The sequence below is a fragment of the Cupressus sempervirens genome, chromosome 10 (assembly GCF_028749045.1).
Source record: "Cupressus sempervirens isolate cs-2001-9-10 chromosome 10, ASM2874904v1, whole genome shotgun sequence".
NCBI lineage: Eukaryota > Viridiplantae > Streptophyta > Pinopsida > Cupressales > Cupressaceae > Cupressus > Cupressus sempervirens.
This window is the reverse complement of record NC_143127.1, coordinates 927,891,225-927,909,670: the sequence shown is the minus strand read 5'-3', so window position 1 is coordinate 927,909,670 and position 18,446 is coordinate 927,891,225.

Below are 18,446 nucleotides of genomic sequence, written 5' to 3'. Positions count from 1 at the left end.
ATGGCCCTTCAGTTTGGCCTTTGCAAACTTAACCCTATCTAGATCCCTAATATCCTCATACTCAAAGTACTCTTCCAATTCATTGATCCAGTCGATCATCTCATCTGGTTTCAAATTTTCTCAAAATACGCCCACATCAATTGTAGGTCTCTTCCCAAACTTAGTAATGGCCCTAAAAAGCCTTTCCTTTGCCTAATTTAGAACTTCCCCATCAACTTCCCCTTCTAGTCTAATTTCTTCTTCTTCATTGCCATCCTCACTTTTGTCACCTGTAGTAACATTTGTTCCTCTATAGAGCTCCTCCTGCAACGCTTGTACCTACCTTTGGAGGGCTCTAACCTCCTCATGATTAATAGCTTCAGCCCTTGAACCACACTCTCTTCATGGAGGCATCTTCTTAACTCAAAGCCACAACCACACAATCTTGGTGCAAACTGCCTCATAGTCGATGCTCTGTCGACACACTCAGGAAAACAAGCCCTAATACCACTTGATGGGGACACAACCCAAGCATAGAATGGACACAACAAGAAAGGGAAATTTGTATTAACTATGTAAATATGCTAATACATTTAGTACAGAGAAAATAGACTTCAAAACATGCCCTAAGGGCTTACAATAGCATAAATCTGGAGATAAATTCTTCTTCCAGTACCTTCTCTCAAACTCCACTCTGAACTGCCTTTTACAATGCTAGAAATGTTCTTAAATAGATCCTAGAGGGTTAAGGATTAGGAATACATTCTAGAAAGTGCTAGTTGGCATTCACCAACCAAATAGAAGTCTCTAGAATTCGCATTAGAAGTTGGCACAAAATTAGAAGAATCTAGAAATGGTAACCGAACTTTTGGGAGGCATAACTTTTGAACTATAGCTCTGATTGACAAACTGTTTACATTTTTGGAAAGCTCTCGAAGCGCTCTATAGCCCTATGGACTAGCTTCACTCATCCCCCATTTTTCACCCCTGTTTGAGGTCATTTAATGCCCCTATCTTGACTTTGAAGCATCCTTAAGATGTCTCCAAAAATTGAAAAACTGTGATAACTTTCAAATCGTGGGGCCTTTTGACCTGGTTCTTTTTTTAGAATGCTCTAAATTAAAATGACAATCATCTGACCAATTTACACATTCTAGTTCACCAAAATGATGGCTCAATTACATACTCCTACTTTTTTGGCATTTACACATATCACAAGGTGATTAAAAATTCTAACCCAGAACACTAATAATGGAACTATGAGAGTTGGAACCTTTATTTGATGCAAACGGGTATCCAAAAATGAAAAAAAATGAAACAAAAACTAAGTCTAAGTACATTTTTTTTGGATGACACAGGATTGCCCTTATACCTTTGGATGCTCCTGCATCACTTTGTCATAAATTTTCCATATTTTTTCTAATTTTTTCTAAGGCCAATTGATTAGGATGCCAAGCCAAGATTGTGCCATCAATGGGGAGGCATTTATTTCTACCCTTACCCAAATATCATTAGGTTTTATGGTTTCTTAGGGAGACCTTTTATGTTTCCAAGATATATTCCATAGAGAATTGGATTCCTCAAAGTTATAAGGAAAATTGGAATGCTTCAAGACATATATTTCATACCAGATAAGGCTCAGAAAGGTACTTTCTTTCCTAAACTAGCATTAGTCAACCATTTTGCTATTATGAAAGAAGGTAGGAATGAATTGGCCCATTTTCTTAGGCCCTAGTCCATGAGTTTTAGTTAATTGATGCTAAATCACATAGAATGTTTTTATGAGATTTTGATAAATAAGATAGGACTACCATCAAGGGGTAAGCATGGGTTTTATTTCCCTGATGATATCATCATAAATGATGAGAAGATAGGATCTCAAAAGAAAAATAAGCAATGTTGGCATCCTATCAAAATTCTCTAGGATGAAATTAAGGAAGCATAGCCTAATTATGACCCATTTCCTAATGCTAAGATATGGGAAAATAAATTTTGGGTCATTTTTTATAACTTTGTAGAGGTATATGACACAATAAATGAGATTCTTAGTAGAGACAAGGTATGTAAATTCACCTTTTTAGAAGATGTAGAGGACCTAAATTTTCTAGTAAAGAATTATGATATGGTTCCTCATGAAGATAGAGGGAATAAAATAAAAAGAGAAGAGGAAGGACCTCAAGATGAAGGTCCATCAAAGAGGTAGAGGAGTGATACTAGTTTGATGCTTTATCATAGAAAGAGATAAGCTAGGGATATGAATGGACCAACTATTTACCAAGGGAAAGAGGCTAAGGATCCTAAGAGGAGTACTCCCTCCCCACAATCTCTAAGACCTCCTAGTTTACCCTCACCTTCAAGGGGACATGATTATTTGAATGAAGATAAGAGAGTTCCTAGCTATACAGTGACTACTCTAGTTCCAAAGAAAAAAATAGGGGAAAACCAACCTGAAGATGAATTTAATGAATAGGACTACATATATATACCTAAGGAAATGATGACACAAAAACTTCTGCAAGTGACAAGGGAACCATATTTTAGTATTACAAGTGAGGAAATAAATGGAGTTTTCCATAGGGATGTGAGAATAGAGCCATGCAAAAAATTCATGGAGGATGATGAATTGATAAACTCAATTACTTTCAAACAACTATTATGGTGATATTTGAGGCCTGAATGTCTCTACAAAGTCGATGAGAAAAATCCATAGAGGCCTGAAGTTGATATTGATACAATTACATTAGAAATGGAGATGTAAATGACCAAATTTGATGCCAAAGCACCAAAATGAAGGAAATTATGAAAAAATCATGGATTTTGTTACTTCCAAATTTGAATATAAAATATGTTGTCGCCTTTGATTTAGTGATGCAACAATTGAGTGCAAAAAGAACAAATATTAGAGAAGATGATAGGGCTACCAAAGGAACATACTTTATTGTAGATTTTGTTGCATTGGTCACAAGGTTATTTTCTACTTCTGCCCTAGAAAACCAAATTATTGATATAGAAACTAGTGATAGAGGAAATGTGGTTCTATAGAGAGTTGAGGGTATCAAGCTCACCAATGCAACAAGTGGCCTAGGTGAGTATGTATTATATGTGCACCATATAGCTAAGGGGGGGGGGGGGGAAGAGAGTTACAAGAAAGATTCAATCATTTTTTTGTTGCTTATGAACATCAAACAAACATAAATGCTTTCTTGCAAATTAAAAATTATATATTGGGATAGAGAATAGCATAACTTGAAAAAGAGAGATCACAAAATATGGAGAGAGAAATATCTTCAAGAAAATTGAGCATAATTCTAGTTTCTCCTATCAATGCTATGTTGTCTCTTATACAGATTCCACCAAGTGAAAATAAGGTTGTTGATTCTTTATTCAAAGAAGTGGTTGATCTGCAATTGTAGATTGAAAGCACTAAAGACCATTTAGATTCTGATAGAGATCTCATTATTATTACTTCTCTAGTGTGTTTACATGAGAATATAAATTTGAGGATCTTCAAACTTCATCAATTATATGAGTTTCTATATTTGGCCATCAACAAGCTAGAGGTGATAGAATCTTTGTAAACCCAACATATAAAAATGGATCAATAGGAAAAAAAAATAAAACAAATTGACTTATGTTTTAAGGTGGAACTACTAACGCTCCCCCAAATGTTGACTCTACATGTAAGATTGTGAAGTCATTTTAAAACTTTTTAGTTTTACCATATCACATTGAGAGAAAAATGATAGAATTAAAAGATAGTTTGGAGAACTTTCATGATACCTTAGTACCAGAAATTTTGAAAGAAGAAAAAATTATAAAAGACTTTGTTGAATAGAAAAATGAGGCTATTAAAAAGGTGAATGGCATGGTAAAACCCATAGCCCATAACATTAATATGACCTTTTTTTGGTAATATATTTCAAAATTGGTGAATTCTATAATATTTTATGAAATTTGTGAAAATGAAGTAACACAAGCCATGATAAAACATAACCCATTTAGATAGGTGGTAGATTAAATTCCCAAGCATGAGTGGAAAGGTGATGAAGAATATGAGGAGTGGGTTAAAAGATACATTTTATTCAATTATTCAAATGGTAAAAAATATGTTCCCTTTTGAAAGTCATAGAAAGTTTGAGAAAGGAGATGGAAAATCACATGATTCTAAGATATGTCGCATCATGCCAATAGAGAAGCATACTTTTTTTTAATCTCATTGAGGGTTTGACAAAGTAGTGAAAAAACACTTAGTTCCATCTAGCATAATTGGTTGGTCATCACTGTGATTGAACCACTACTTAGGCCAAGTGATTAGAGTTTGTTGGGAATAAGTGTCAAGATAATACATGTTGAGTGGTATGATAGTTAGTCCCAAGAAGTAGTAGGTGTTGAGAAGTTAGTGTGTGTCAAGTCATTCAAGTGTGGAGAAAATTTTAGATGTCAAGAAAATCATGTGTGCTGAGTGATTTAGGTGTTGAGCCATTTAGGAGTCAAGTACACAACATTATAGCACAGTTAAGGTTGAGCAACATACACTTATTGATATTGAGTGAACTAGTCATTGACATAAAAGTTTGTAATGGCAAAAAAATTTATGTAAACCATTTTTGGCTCACAATCTTAAATTTTTTCTATTGAGCGATAAGGAAAAAATTATATCATGCATCCCCATGTGACCCATGAAACCAATTGAAAAAAGGAAAGCATTAGGGTATGTGTAGGATCATGGTCAACCAAACTATTTTCTTAAGTGGCAATAAAAATTTAGAAAATTAAGGTAATGTCAACTTGATGTGCAATTTTCTACTTGTTATTAACTTTATATAAAAAGATTGAGAGAAAATAATCTCTAGCAAATTGCATATAGTTTCTAAACTACTAGGAATTATCTCAAAAAAATAAAAAATTGATTGGTCAAAATTTTGAATTTTAATGCAATATTACTTAAAATTTAGAACAAAAATAAGAAGTAGATGTATGTCTGACGACCTTAATCAAAATCAAATGATAATTATTTTTTAATAATATTCTAGATATAAGTAGTAGACTCGAGCCTAGATGTGACACATATTTTTGTGTATTTTAATTTTGAATAAATAATAAATAATTAATTTTTGACTTTAGTATTTTTGGAATAAAAGAACTCTCAAGTCTGACCAGCTTAACTAATTCAAAACTCTGCAAAATTCATTTTTTCAATTTTTTCCTTATAGCAGAAGAAACATAGAATGTGATGCATCTTTTGGATTTAAAAAATGTTGTACCATTTGAAAATTATAGTTGTTTTTCAAGTAGTGTGTCAGTTAGCACTTTATATGTAATTCCATTAGAAAATAAGTAATAATTACTTACTAAACTCATAATTTGACAAACCTTATATTTATGGAAAGATAAGAACATATTTAAGAAACACTTTTCAATTCATCAAATTTGGTGGAAAAAAAGTTGTCAGCTACATGTTTGAAGTAAAAATCACATAAAAACAAGCTAAAAGCACATTTTTACGATGTTTTTAAAGTTGACCATATAGGTTTGCTATCAAAAGATATAGTAGACCTTATAAAGATATTAATTACTTTAATTTAGTATCAGGGTGGGTGGGAAAAATGTTGAAATATATTTTGAAATGGTTTGAGATATTTCAAAATTACAGATTTTTTAGATCACCACTTTTTGGCACACCATGATCCTGCACATACACATAAAATGGAAATAGAAATCAATCAAAGCCATTAATTATAGCCTAAGATTGTTTACAAATTCCCATTTAAAGAGGAAAACCTCAAGGGGGATTTATGTAATGAAGAGAGATGTGCAGAGGAGTATCCTATGCACAAGAGGAATAAAAAGGGGGTATGGAGAAGAGGCTTAGTTGAAGGATCAACATTGTAGAACTAATTGATGAGAACAAAGTCAATTGAAAGGACAAGTAGTGAAAGGTTGGAGAAGAGAGATTCAATCATAAGGATCAAGATATAAACAATAAAGAGGATATCTGGCATCTAGCAAAAGGGTGCTAACTAAAGGATTAGGTACTGAATCATTTTGATAAGTTGTACTCAGTAAATCTCTTAACAAATTAGTCTTGACAAAGTTTTGTAAATCTCCTAGCAAAGTTCTTACTTAATTGTGAGTTTAAGTCCTTTACTCAAGGTGAGAGCAAACAGTCTTTGCAACTCTTTAACATGAGAGATCTCTCATATGGTAGATCATAGATTATGATTAAAAGTTTGTAGACATAATTGGCTACACTTTATTTTTGCAATAGTGAAGATTTGCGGGTTTCATCCCCACCCCTGTTTTACCTTCCCCTTGGAGGGTTTCTAGATAACCAAAAAATTTTGTGTTATGTGTTGATTTAAATTATGATATGGATGTGATGTATGGTTAAGTATTTCAATTTATTTGTTAAGTTATGAGATGCATGTGTTGGTGTTTGAAAACTACAGAACAACAAAATGTTCAATACCAGAACGATGACACTAATATAACCTAAGGATCAACTAATTCCTATTATTAGCTACAATGAGTAAACCATTTAGACCCAACTTCAACAAAACCATGGGTTTTTTGCTGCTCTTTAGACTCTACAGAACCAAGGTGGGTATACCTAGGGATGATTCTAATGCAAACTATTGTTTAAAGATTCTTCTAGTTTCATTCTGATTCTCATCTATTAACCACTAACACATGAGCATTTTAATTCACTTCTTTTAATGTTCTCAAACTTGTATGCATCCCTTATTAGTAGATCTAGTCATCTTTCTCCTTGAATTTACAAATATTCCTAGAAATAATAGCTACCTAAGACTCAGAGAATAGATATAAATGAGTATTGATCAGCATTTATAACTTTAAACACAATTGAATGAAAATGATTTTGATTTTATAATTGGTTTGATATGTAGTAGCAGAATTTATCCTTGTTCACTTCTGACTTATATGACCAGTGCCTTATCCATTGGGCAAAAAATTCACTATTGGTGGGAAATCTAATTCAAATAACTTGTAAATGAATTAATCAATTGTTATCACCCATTTCCATTCTTATGAAATATCCTTTCTATAAACTCATAAACCCTACTAACTCATTGAAACATTTATATAATTCCTTATATTAAAAGCAACTAAGATATCAACATACAATCCATCCAGATTGCATTCAGCCAAATTAAACCTTATTTAAAATGACTTCAAAGTAGACAAACCCATAAAAAAGAGACGGAAATTTATGACACAAATATACTATAAATACTCTTTTGTATTATCCTTTCTGATGACTAATACAATGACCAATAGAAACCAAATCAAAACCTAGAATAGGTTGCCTTTTCTGTCATTTTAGTATGTTATTAGAGAGTACAATTGGAGGCAAACTCAGAACACCTGCATACTATTGGACTGATTGAATGTACTTTTCTTGAGAAACACCAAAATTCTACCACTTTTGGACACTCACAATGCCTTTAAAACTCATTTATATAGCATGAGTTGCAACAAGAAAAGGGTAATTGTGATTTGACAAGTGACGAAGAAACAAAACATCATGCAAAAGACAAAAATAGTCACAAAAGAATGCTAGGCACATAAAATATTCTTTAGGTAGGTCCGTTCCTGTTACTACTATAAATAAACAACTTTTTATTTGTCTCTCACTATTCTAGATCTTTAGAATACATGGCTACTAAGCTAGCCAATGAAGGGTTATCTTGTGATGCCTCCAAATAAATTTTCTCCTACGAGTTTTCACGGCTTTCACCTTGAGCAGGAACTATTACTTTTTCACCTTCTTCTTTCTTGAATTCTGGTGCTGATGTGTCAATGACCTGTACCTCACCTCCTTGTTCCTTATCATCATCTGAATTACCTTCTTCTAACTACTAGTCTGAAGGAATATCTGCCATCCAGGTGTTAAACTGTATATCATCCAGCCAACTAATATTGCAAATATCATCTTATTTATTTAATATATAATCAACCTCCTTTTCAAAACCAAAAAATTCTTGCTTCAAAGAATCAAAAAATAACTTGACTTTAACCAATTCCTCTATTGTGGTGGCCCACCAAGCATACCCCTTTTTATTGATAACTTTATTTATCCTTATGCAGAAAAGGTCATCCAATTTTTTCTCCATTTATCCTTATTTTTCAATTTATTCTTTCTATCCAAGGCACAAGGAAACAGATCAAATTTTTGATTCTTGTACTTATTCAAATAAGAAACAACTTTCAGTTGTAGAGCAACTCTCCTATTATCAAAACCTGACAGGTCATTAGCAATATCATCCAATTTTTCAATATGGTCATGGGAAGATCTTATAACTGAATAACATAAAAAGGTAATTTCTTTTTCCTTTTTTCTCCACTTACTAACAATAGGCTTGAGGGTTTCATCATGGGATTTTAGTTCCTCCCATATACTTATTATTCTTGCCAATTGATCAAAGAATAAGGGCCACTCAATTTTATCGACTAAATACATTAGAGCCTTTCTAAGCTTATCCTCATACTGCATATTTAACTCTACATGTAAGACCCATAGTTTGCTTTTCCCTTCTTCAAAATCCTTAGATGTGTAATTTTTTTTCCTTTCACATGTGTCTGGTATTTCTACAAGTAGGGTGGATTTAAAAGGTTCCACTAGAGGATGGGGGTATGTTATTCTTGGCCTTGTGGACTTCCCCATTACCTTGTTTTCAGGTTTAATTCTCCTTTTTACCTCCTTATTATAGGCCTCAAGAATTTTTTCATATTTATTCTATAACTCAAACAAAACCTATTCCTCCTTCTTAGCAGTAGCCAAAAGAAAATTGGAAGAATCCACATTCCAATATGTTTCCTGCACATGTGAGGTATCAGCAACCCTTCTTACAAATATATTTCCCATCAACCCAGACTCATCTGGTTGTGATGATGTGGCTCTAGATCATTTTCTCAATGACCAACTGACCAATGCAACTTGATCATCAATGAATGTAGTGCCTTGGAAGTCTCTTTTATTTGGATCTTGCAACTCCAATTTATTAGAAATAGAATTGAAAATCAATGCATCTGCAATATCCCAACTGGGCAATAATAAAATGTCAGATGCCTTTAGCATTTTCCTCCCTGCCTTAGGGCTTATATTCTGCAATTCTTTCATCATTTCTTCTTTATTTTGGTTATGCATGGAAGTTTCATCCATTTCTAGATGCTCTATTTTCATCCTTTTACATTTTTCCTCAAAAATATTCGTGTTTTCCCTCCATGCAAACTGCTGAAATGCCCTAGATTTCACAAAACTTTCATCTGCAAAAAATTGATGACTTGCCTATTATAATATAGGGTCCAATTCCCTGCCTCTATAATCAACTATTGTTAGATCCAAACTTGGGAGGGGACATTCTGGAGAGTTATCCTCATCTAATTCTACTTGAGTAATAAAAATACTTCCCTATGATCCCATCTGTTCAATCTACTCACCAGTGAGCTATTCTTCTCCAATCCACAAAGGGGATTGAGTGGGTGAATATTCCTCAACTTGAGGCCTTTCTTTTGTTATTACCTTCTACCTCTTGGGACTAGGGTCATTAGGTCTCTCCTCTTGGGCTATACTGGTGGATCATATTATTTGCTTGCCCTTATCTATAGGAACCCTTTTATTTTGAATTATAGTATACCCAGGCTTCTTTTGTACAATTATTTGACCATCTCCTATATTTGGAGTGAAAGCCAACCTCCTCATGACTTCTCTGGCCTTATCAGGATAGGAATCAATAAAAAAATATTTCTTCTCATTTATAACTTCCATTATTTCAGGGAAGTTATTCATGAGCTTACCTATTTTATCAACCTCTATATTAGCATTATCTAAAGGATTATATTTCTGATAAAAACAATGAATGAATTCTAGGACCTAGGAGTAAACTCTCCATTTTTCCTTTTTAGTTTCTTGCTCCTACAATAAGAATTCATTCCTTATAATGTCCTCTGGATAATAAGAATCATGCTTGACCTGTCCCAGCTTAATTCTATGTGTCAATGTCTAATTGAAAAATCCCTCTGAATCACAAAAATAGGTATGAGAGACAGGCATCAAATACTGCTCAAAAAATTTATGCAAAAAGAGCCAATCTCCTTTGGTAATCACAAACTGATGGGCCACTATGGAGGTAGGGAAAATTGACCCTAATCTCCTTTTCAACAAAAAACATTTCTTCTACTCCCCCAAATTGCCACAAAACATCAGTTATTCCTACATTCAAAGGTACTTGGTAAGGCAAGACATGAGGGCTCCCTTTAAAACCATATATTTTGAAAATAGTAGAAATAGAGTAAGGGATGATATCTCTCCAATTATGTGAAACTTTCAAATTATGGGGGTTATCCATAGGCCTAATGAGACTCATTAGTACCTTAGGGATTCTGGGATAGTCACTCAATATGAGTTATCTCAATTTAGAAGAAAAATACCTATCAAATTTGACAAAACTAGCATTACTTGCATCCCAAGTCATATTGGTGCTCCACAGCTAGACTGGCAGTGTTTCCCCATTCACTTCTTTGTTCATTTGAATCTCATTACCAAAATATGTCACTCCTTTGAACAAAAACATATGCATTAATAGAGAGTAGTGGCCAAAAGTTTTCTCCACCTTGCCCTTCACAATCCCAACTAAACTATTGTGAATTTCTTAAACCAAAAAGGAAGCAAACTCAAAAATAACATCTACACCAAAAGAATCAATTTGAACCATCATGTACATGAAGCCAATGGGCATGAACTCCTGCTCATCTTCACCAAAAACTCGGCACAAGGTCCTATATATCTCTACAGCCTAGGAAATGAAAAGACTCTTCTTAAAAGGCCCTTTAGAAGCTGTAGTAATTACTGCCAAAGTTCCTATTGGACCAATATGTTCCCTTAGTACACCTCCCCTAATTACATCCTTCTTTTCTTTATATTCATTCTCTAATTCTCGTAGATTGATTTGCACATGGTAATCTGACAATGGTTCTAGCTGAAAAACCTCTCTAATTCCTTTAGGACTAATTGAGATCAAAGGCATGTGATTCTTTCTTCTTACAAACCTAATGGCTTGGTCATAATTCTTGGAAATGGCTTCAAGAAAATCATAATCCATAAAAACACTCGAAACTACTAACTTTCCCAAATCAAAATTCTAGACATTAGCATGTGGGGCAAACAACTTCCTTTCTGGAAACCACTTTTCAAACAAGATAAGACCAGTTTGAGTAGTTTTTGCATCCCTAACCCAATTCCCCTTATCATATAAGCCATTAGAAATTTTAAGCCTAGGGTTTAAGGAGATTAACCTTTTAACTTGTGCAAGCTCTGTAGTGGATTTTGGGAGTAATTCTAATAAATCATCGTGGACATTCCTATCCATAGAATTAATTTTCCTTGAAAATACTTTCTTAGGAGGCATCTTGATAGTATTGAAAGAACTGGAATGCCATATAAGTTGTACTATGAGTACTTACTTGACTTGCTAAACCTATTCTTCTCTGAACTTTTGTAATTGATCTCAAACAATGAAGGAATAGCTTTATGTCTTTACTAGGCTTAACACAACACAATCAACAGGCTCTTGTGCATAGAAAACTTGCAATCTTTGTTTGTGTGGGATTGGAATTAATGAAAATCTCCTATGGTATACTATGTTTCTCCCACATGTGAAGCTTTCATTTATCATAAATGCGTGGAATAGAAAAATAGAGTAACATCATAGTTTCTTTTAAATTTGCACCATTGATCATTGAAAAATCCTACGATCTAGGAATGAAAACTAGGTTGACTCAATGTTCTTCTTAGCATGATGGCAGTCAAACCAATAAACTATCTCCATCTATACTTTCTTTCAAGGCTAGCATTTCAAATTGGCCCCATAGATGATCAAGGACACGTGTCGTCAACTCACTAACTCGCTATGCATAACTCTCAAGCACCTTTCCATAGTGAGCTAGCGATAACCACTATTTTTCTTTGATTGTATGGTAGATATTTGAAATGACTTTTAAGAAAACAATGGTGGGTCCCTCGCTCACTAACTCGCTATACATAATCTTTGCACACCTTTCCATAGTGAGTTGTCAATCATCATCAACTAATCCATACTTGATCTTGTGGCTAACACATTACTCAAAACAATGGTGGGCCCCAACTCACTAACTCGCTATTCATAACTTTTGGGCACTTTTCCATAGCGAGCTAGCAATGGCCATTGATCCTAGTTTGATCTAATGATCTAAATTCTTTGCAAGTTTTATACATGGGGTGTGGGTCCAAGATACTATTGTCGCTGAGCTAGCTCAACACACTGGGACACACATGTATTTTCTAATCTCTTAATGACATCACATGTTTTTGGTCTTGCCATGTTTGTGACTTTTAGGTAGGTTGCTACATCACTTCCAGTAAAAATACCAACAATCCAGCTAGCGATAAGGCGAGTTCTAGTAACCATTGAAAACAACACTCAAAAAAAGGAACTAAAAATGACATAACCTATAGAGAAATAAAAACAAAAATTGCACCATATCTTTCTCAAGATCCTCAAAATCACTTCTTACTTCAAAAGAATGCCATCTTCTGCAAAATCCAGGCATTTGCTATATCGCCACTAGCAAGTCGCATGGATTTTCTAATAGCGACTTGGCAAATTACCTAATAAATTTGAACTCCGGTGACACCACTTGCAATTTTTTTCCATGTGCATTTCTTCTTGAAGTTGACAGGTCTGGGGCATAGCATGTGGTCATAATGTCTTTATATTAACACATTCTACGGTGCCGGATTTCACTTTTTAGTATCACACATAATTCTTCGATGATCGCTACCTCGCTATGCGTAACATGTGAGCATCTTGCCTAGTGAATATGCAACAACCATAGATTCAAAATAGATCCAATGGTAGGATTAAAACCCCTTTTAAAAAAGACTCAACAAAAATGCCCAAGCAAGTGAGAAAATAATATTCACTCCTTGTTGTTTGTTTGTTTTTTTTCAAATTTTGTGCCAAGATAAAACTTAAAAGGCCAAACCTAGGGTTTTTCATAGATTTTAAAGCTGTCAAAATATACTAAAATGAAACCTAAAACCCTATGACTTAATCGAAAAACTCTCATTTAATTTTTTTTTACCATGATCCTAAGAAAATTTGATATGTAAAAAATCAAACCAACAGTGGCTCTATCTGGGGATGATAGACTATTTGAGTCTATACAAGCATTTAGAATCTATGGAGGAGCAAACCACATACTTGATGTAAAATTGACACTTCTTCAGAGGACACAGAACATACACAGGAACAAAGAAACTAGACCTTAAAACAACTAATTATAGGGATATACAGAATATATAGGAAAAATGAAGAACCCTAAAATTATTGTTCATGGTGTTGGTGTTTTAAAAAGTACTAAAACTACTGAGCGACAAAATGCTTAATACTAGAATGATAGTACATACACAATCTAAAGACCAGCCTATTCTTATTAACAATTGCATATGTAAGGTATTTGGACCCAACTTCAACCAAACCACAGATGGTTCTCTACTCTTTTGGCTCTGCAAAACCAAGGTGGGTATACCCAGGGATGGTTCAAAATTGGAACAACTGTATGAGGATTATTCTTAGTTTCATTCCGATTCTCATTTCAAGATCCTCAAACATATACATAATTCTCACTAACTTGGTAAACACATCCCATAAAACAGATATGGCCAAGAATTCTTGTATAGATCAGCAGATGTTTTTAACAATAATGGCTAACTGAAGCTAAAACATTCCTTGCAGACAAGTGCTGGCCAACATTGAAGATCTACAGGAAATAAAAGTAAAATTTAATTTGATGATTCATTTGAAAAACCATTTGTAATATATTTCTCCTTTAGCTGAAATAACTTGATTAGTGCCTAATCCATTGGGGTTCAGAGTCTATATCAAATTCTTAGATCTAATTTGTTGCCTTACAAAAAATTCTATTAGCAATTCTTATCATAACTTATCATTCAAAATCCTTTTCAATACTTCAGAAATCTCATCACATTCATCAAAGCCTTTATTTAATCCATTTCATTAATAGCAATGATAAATGGATATACAACCTAACTAGATTGCATTCAATTGCACAAGTTTTTACTCATACAACATCAAGGTAGCTAAGTATTTAAAAGGAGACAAAATTTAGAAAGAACTGATAAGGGGATAGTTCATAGTTTGTATTCATTTCCTTTGAAAATGGTATATCCTTTACAATAGACTCAGAATGGACTTCAAAAAGAAACACAACTCATTCTATATTCATGTATTCTCAGAGAATTGACAGAAAAATACATTACAAACTTGCTTTCAAAATTTGGACCAAAAACCAGACTAAGCACAATACTTAGAAGAAATAGAATTTAGACCCTTCTTTAGCCTTGTGATCTCACTTAAATAGTGTGAGATGCAACAAGATTTAGGCTAAAGACAAATGACAAGTGTCCTTTTAAAAAGGCACTCACATACACTTCTGTCAAAAAGACAAGAACAAAATAATAGAAAGGCTTATTACATCAAACAATTCTTTGGTGGGTCCCTTTCTGTTATGCTTCTCAGTTGTTGAGATAAGAAAATATGATCTGATCTTACAATCATTCTTCATCTTCAGAGTACATAGCCATGAGGTCTAAAAGTGATGTATCATCTTCAGTTACCTGCAAACTTAGTTTAGCCTGGAGATCTTCCATGTCTTCATTCCTAACTACGAGGGTAACTGTTACTTTTGCATCTTCGTCCTCATCGTCTCCTGACATTTGTTCCATAAACTAATTTTTCCATTTATTAAAAGCATCATCATCTGGCCAATAAAATCTTAGAGATTCTCTTTGTATCCCTATTAAAGAATTTGCACTTTCTTCTAAACCATCAAATTCTTTTCTCATAGCAATATAAAATAACTATATTTTTACTAGCTCTTCATTTGTCTTTGCCCAGAATCAGTGGCCAGCCTCACTCATGATGTTTATTATTCTTTCATTAAATAACTCGTCCAACTCCCTTTTCCACTTTTCCTTTTCCTTTATTGTATCAAATAATTCTAAAGCACAAGGAAATAAAGTGAGTTTTTCAGCCATATATTGGGAAAAATAGAGTGTTAATCTTCTCTGTAAAGAATGTCTTTCATCATCAAAATTCTCTAGCTTATTTAATAAATCAAAAATCTTCTCAACTTGATGATAAGGCATTTGGAATGCAGATATACATATGATTTTAATATCATTATTTCTCTCCCTCCATTTCTTTGCAAGAAGAGTCAGTTTATCATTATCTCTGTTCAACTCATCCATGAGGGTTACAATTCTTGTCAACTGATCATAAAAAATTGACCATTGTATTTTATCCCTCAAATATATCACACCCTGCTTTATTTTTTCTTCCTGTTGATTTCTAAATTCTATCTGCAACTCATGTAATTTTGTTTTTTCTACTTCAAAGTCCTCTGCAATATAGAATTGGGGCTTTAAGGGGTGTCAGGTATTTCAATGATAGGGGTTGATCCAAAAAATGACTATGAAGGGTATGCAATTCTAAGTGTACTGGATTCTCCCACCTTTCTTTTCCCAAGTATCTTCTCCAATTGACATACCTTGTTTTCCAGCTCAATTCTCTTTTTTACTTCTTTATTGTAGGCATCCACCACTATTTCATACTTACTTTGCAGATTAGTCATTTCCTTTTCTTCTTTTTCTGCAGTGGCGAAGGAAAATTTAGAATAGTCCACATTCATGTGGGTTGCCTGTACATGTGAAGTATCAGCGACCCTCCTCACAATGATACTCCCTGTTAGTCCTTAATCATCAGGCTGTAATGGAGTAGTCCTGGATCCTCTTCTTAATGACCACATAAAAAGGGCAGCTTGATCATTACTGAATGTTGTTCCCAAGAATTCCTCTTTATTTGGATCATGTAATCCTAAATTATTTGACACAGAATTAAAAATTAAGGCATCAGCAATATCCCAATTGGGCAATAATAAAATATTTGCATCTTTTACCATCTATCTACCCTCTTCAGGGGTTATATTCTGGAACTCTTGTATCATTTTTTCATTTATTTGATTTTGAATGGAGGCTTCATCCATTTCTGGATGCTCTGTTTTCATATTCCTACGTCTTTGTTCAAAAATGTGCATGTTTGGCCTCCATGCAAATTGATGGAAAGCCCTAGATTTTACAAAACTATTATCAGACAAAAATTGCTGACTAGCTTGTTCCAAAATAGGGTCTAATTCCCTTCCTTTGAAATTTGCTACACTTAATTCAAAACTTGGCACACGAAGGTCCTGGGGGTTCCCTTCATCAATTTCTACTTGAGTAACAAAAGCTCCTCCTTGTGACCCCATTTGTTCAATTTTCTCATTGGTGAGCTGCTCTTCCTCAATTCTCATTGGAGTTTGGGAAGGTGAGTAACCTTCATCATGGGATTCCTCTTACCTTATTATTTTTCTTCTTTTGGGAGAAGGTTCAGGGGGTCTTTCTTCAAGGACAGTACTAGTAGATTCAATTATCTATTTTTCTTTGTTTACAATGGGCATCTGATCCTGAATAATAGTATATCCTGTCCTCTTTCGGACAACCAGTGGACCTGCCCCTATGTTAGGGGTGAAACCCAATTTCCTCATAACTTCTTTGGCTCTATCTAGAAAAGAATCAATAAAATTTTGTTTCTTCTCATTCATTACCTCCATTATTTTTGAGAATGTACTCATGAGCTTATTTATTCTATCTGCATTAGTTGCAACATTACTAAGAAGACTGTAATCCTTGTCAAAACAATTAATAAACTCCAAAACTTTTGAATAAACTCTCCATTTCTCTTTCTTTGTTTCTTGCTACTGGAGAGAATATTCATTCCTTATTATATCTTTAGGGAAAGAGAATTCATGCTAACTTGGATGAAGCTTGATCCTATGTCAAAGATCAGAATTAAAGAAACCTTCTGTGTCACAAAAATGAGCATGAGATACTGCCATCTTATACTAATCCAAAAATTTGTAGAGGAAGATCCACCCTTCTTTAGTTATTAGAAACTAGTGACCTACAGTGCAAGTAGAAAAAATTGATCCTATTCCCCTTTTGTGCAAAAAGGTCTCCTCCACTCCTCCCAACTACCATAAAAATTCAACTACTCCTACCTTTAAAGGCACCTAATAGGGCAGTACGTGGGGTGTCCCTTTGAATCCATAAACCCTAATGATAGTTGAGACTGGATATGGGATGACATCTCCCCAATTATGTGAAACTTTTAGACTATGGGGTCTGTTCATAGGCCTAACAAGGTGCATTAGTGCCTTAGGAATTCTGGGATTGTCACTCAATATGAGGCATCTTAATTTAGAAGCAAACTGCCTATCAAATCTAACAAAACTAGCATTTTCTGCTTCCCCAATCATGTTTGCACTCCATAATTGAACTGGTAGTGCTTCCCCCTCTTGTTCCCTGTTTAAAACCATTTTGTTACCGAAATATGTAACCGCTTTAAATAGAAACATATGCATCAATAGGGAGTACTGACCCCAAACCTTTTCCACCTTACCCTTTGCAATCCCCACCAATCCATTGTGAATTTCATTAGCCAGGTAAGATGCAAAATCAAAAATTATTTCTACACTGAAAGAAGAGATTTGGGTCATCATATACATGAAGCTCACAGGAATAAAATCTTCTTCACCCTCTCCAAAGACTCTACACAGGGTCCTGTATATTTCTACTACCTTGGCATTAAAGCATGATTTCTTGAAAGGTTCTTTAGAAGATGATGTTATTGCTAGTAGGTTTCCAATACTGCCTATGTGGGCCCTCAGTGCACCTTGTTTAACTACATCCTTTTTGGACATATATTCTTTTTCTAACTCTATCAAATCAATGGGCACATGATACCTAGTGAGAGGTCTCAGATTGAAAACTTCCCTAATTTCTTCTGGACTAATGGTAATTAAAACCTCACCATCCATTCTACTCACTACCTTAGTGGCTTGATCATAACTTTTTGCTACAGCTTCAAGAAGGTCATAATCCATAAACACAGTAGGAACAACTAACTTTCCCAAATCAAAATTCCATATATTGGCATGAGGGGCATATAATTTTCTCTCTGCAAACCATTTTTTGAACAAACTCAAACTAGTTTGAAAAGTCTGAGCATCCTAGACCGAATTACCCTTATCATACAATCCATCAGCTATCCTTAGCGTAGGGTTCAAATAGGTTAACCTTTTAACTTGCACTATCTCTATAGTAGACTCAGGAAGCAACTCAACCAAGTCATCATGCACATTTTTATCTAAATAGTTTATTTGGCCTAAAAATTCCTTCTTTGGAGGCATCTTGGACTCTTTTTTAGAACTGGAAAAACCTACAAACATAATGGCAGTACTACTTACTTGAATTTTGTCTTTGTTTTCCTTTGTATTTCTACAATCTT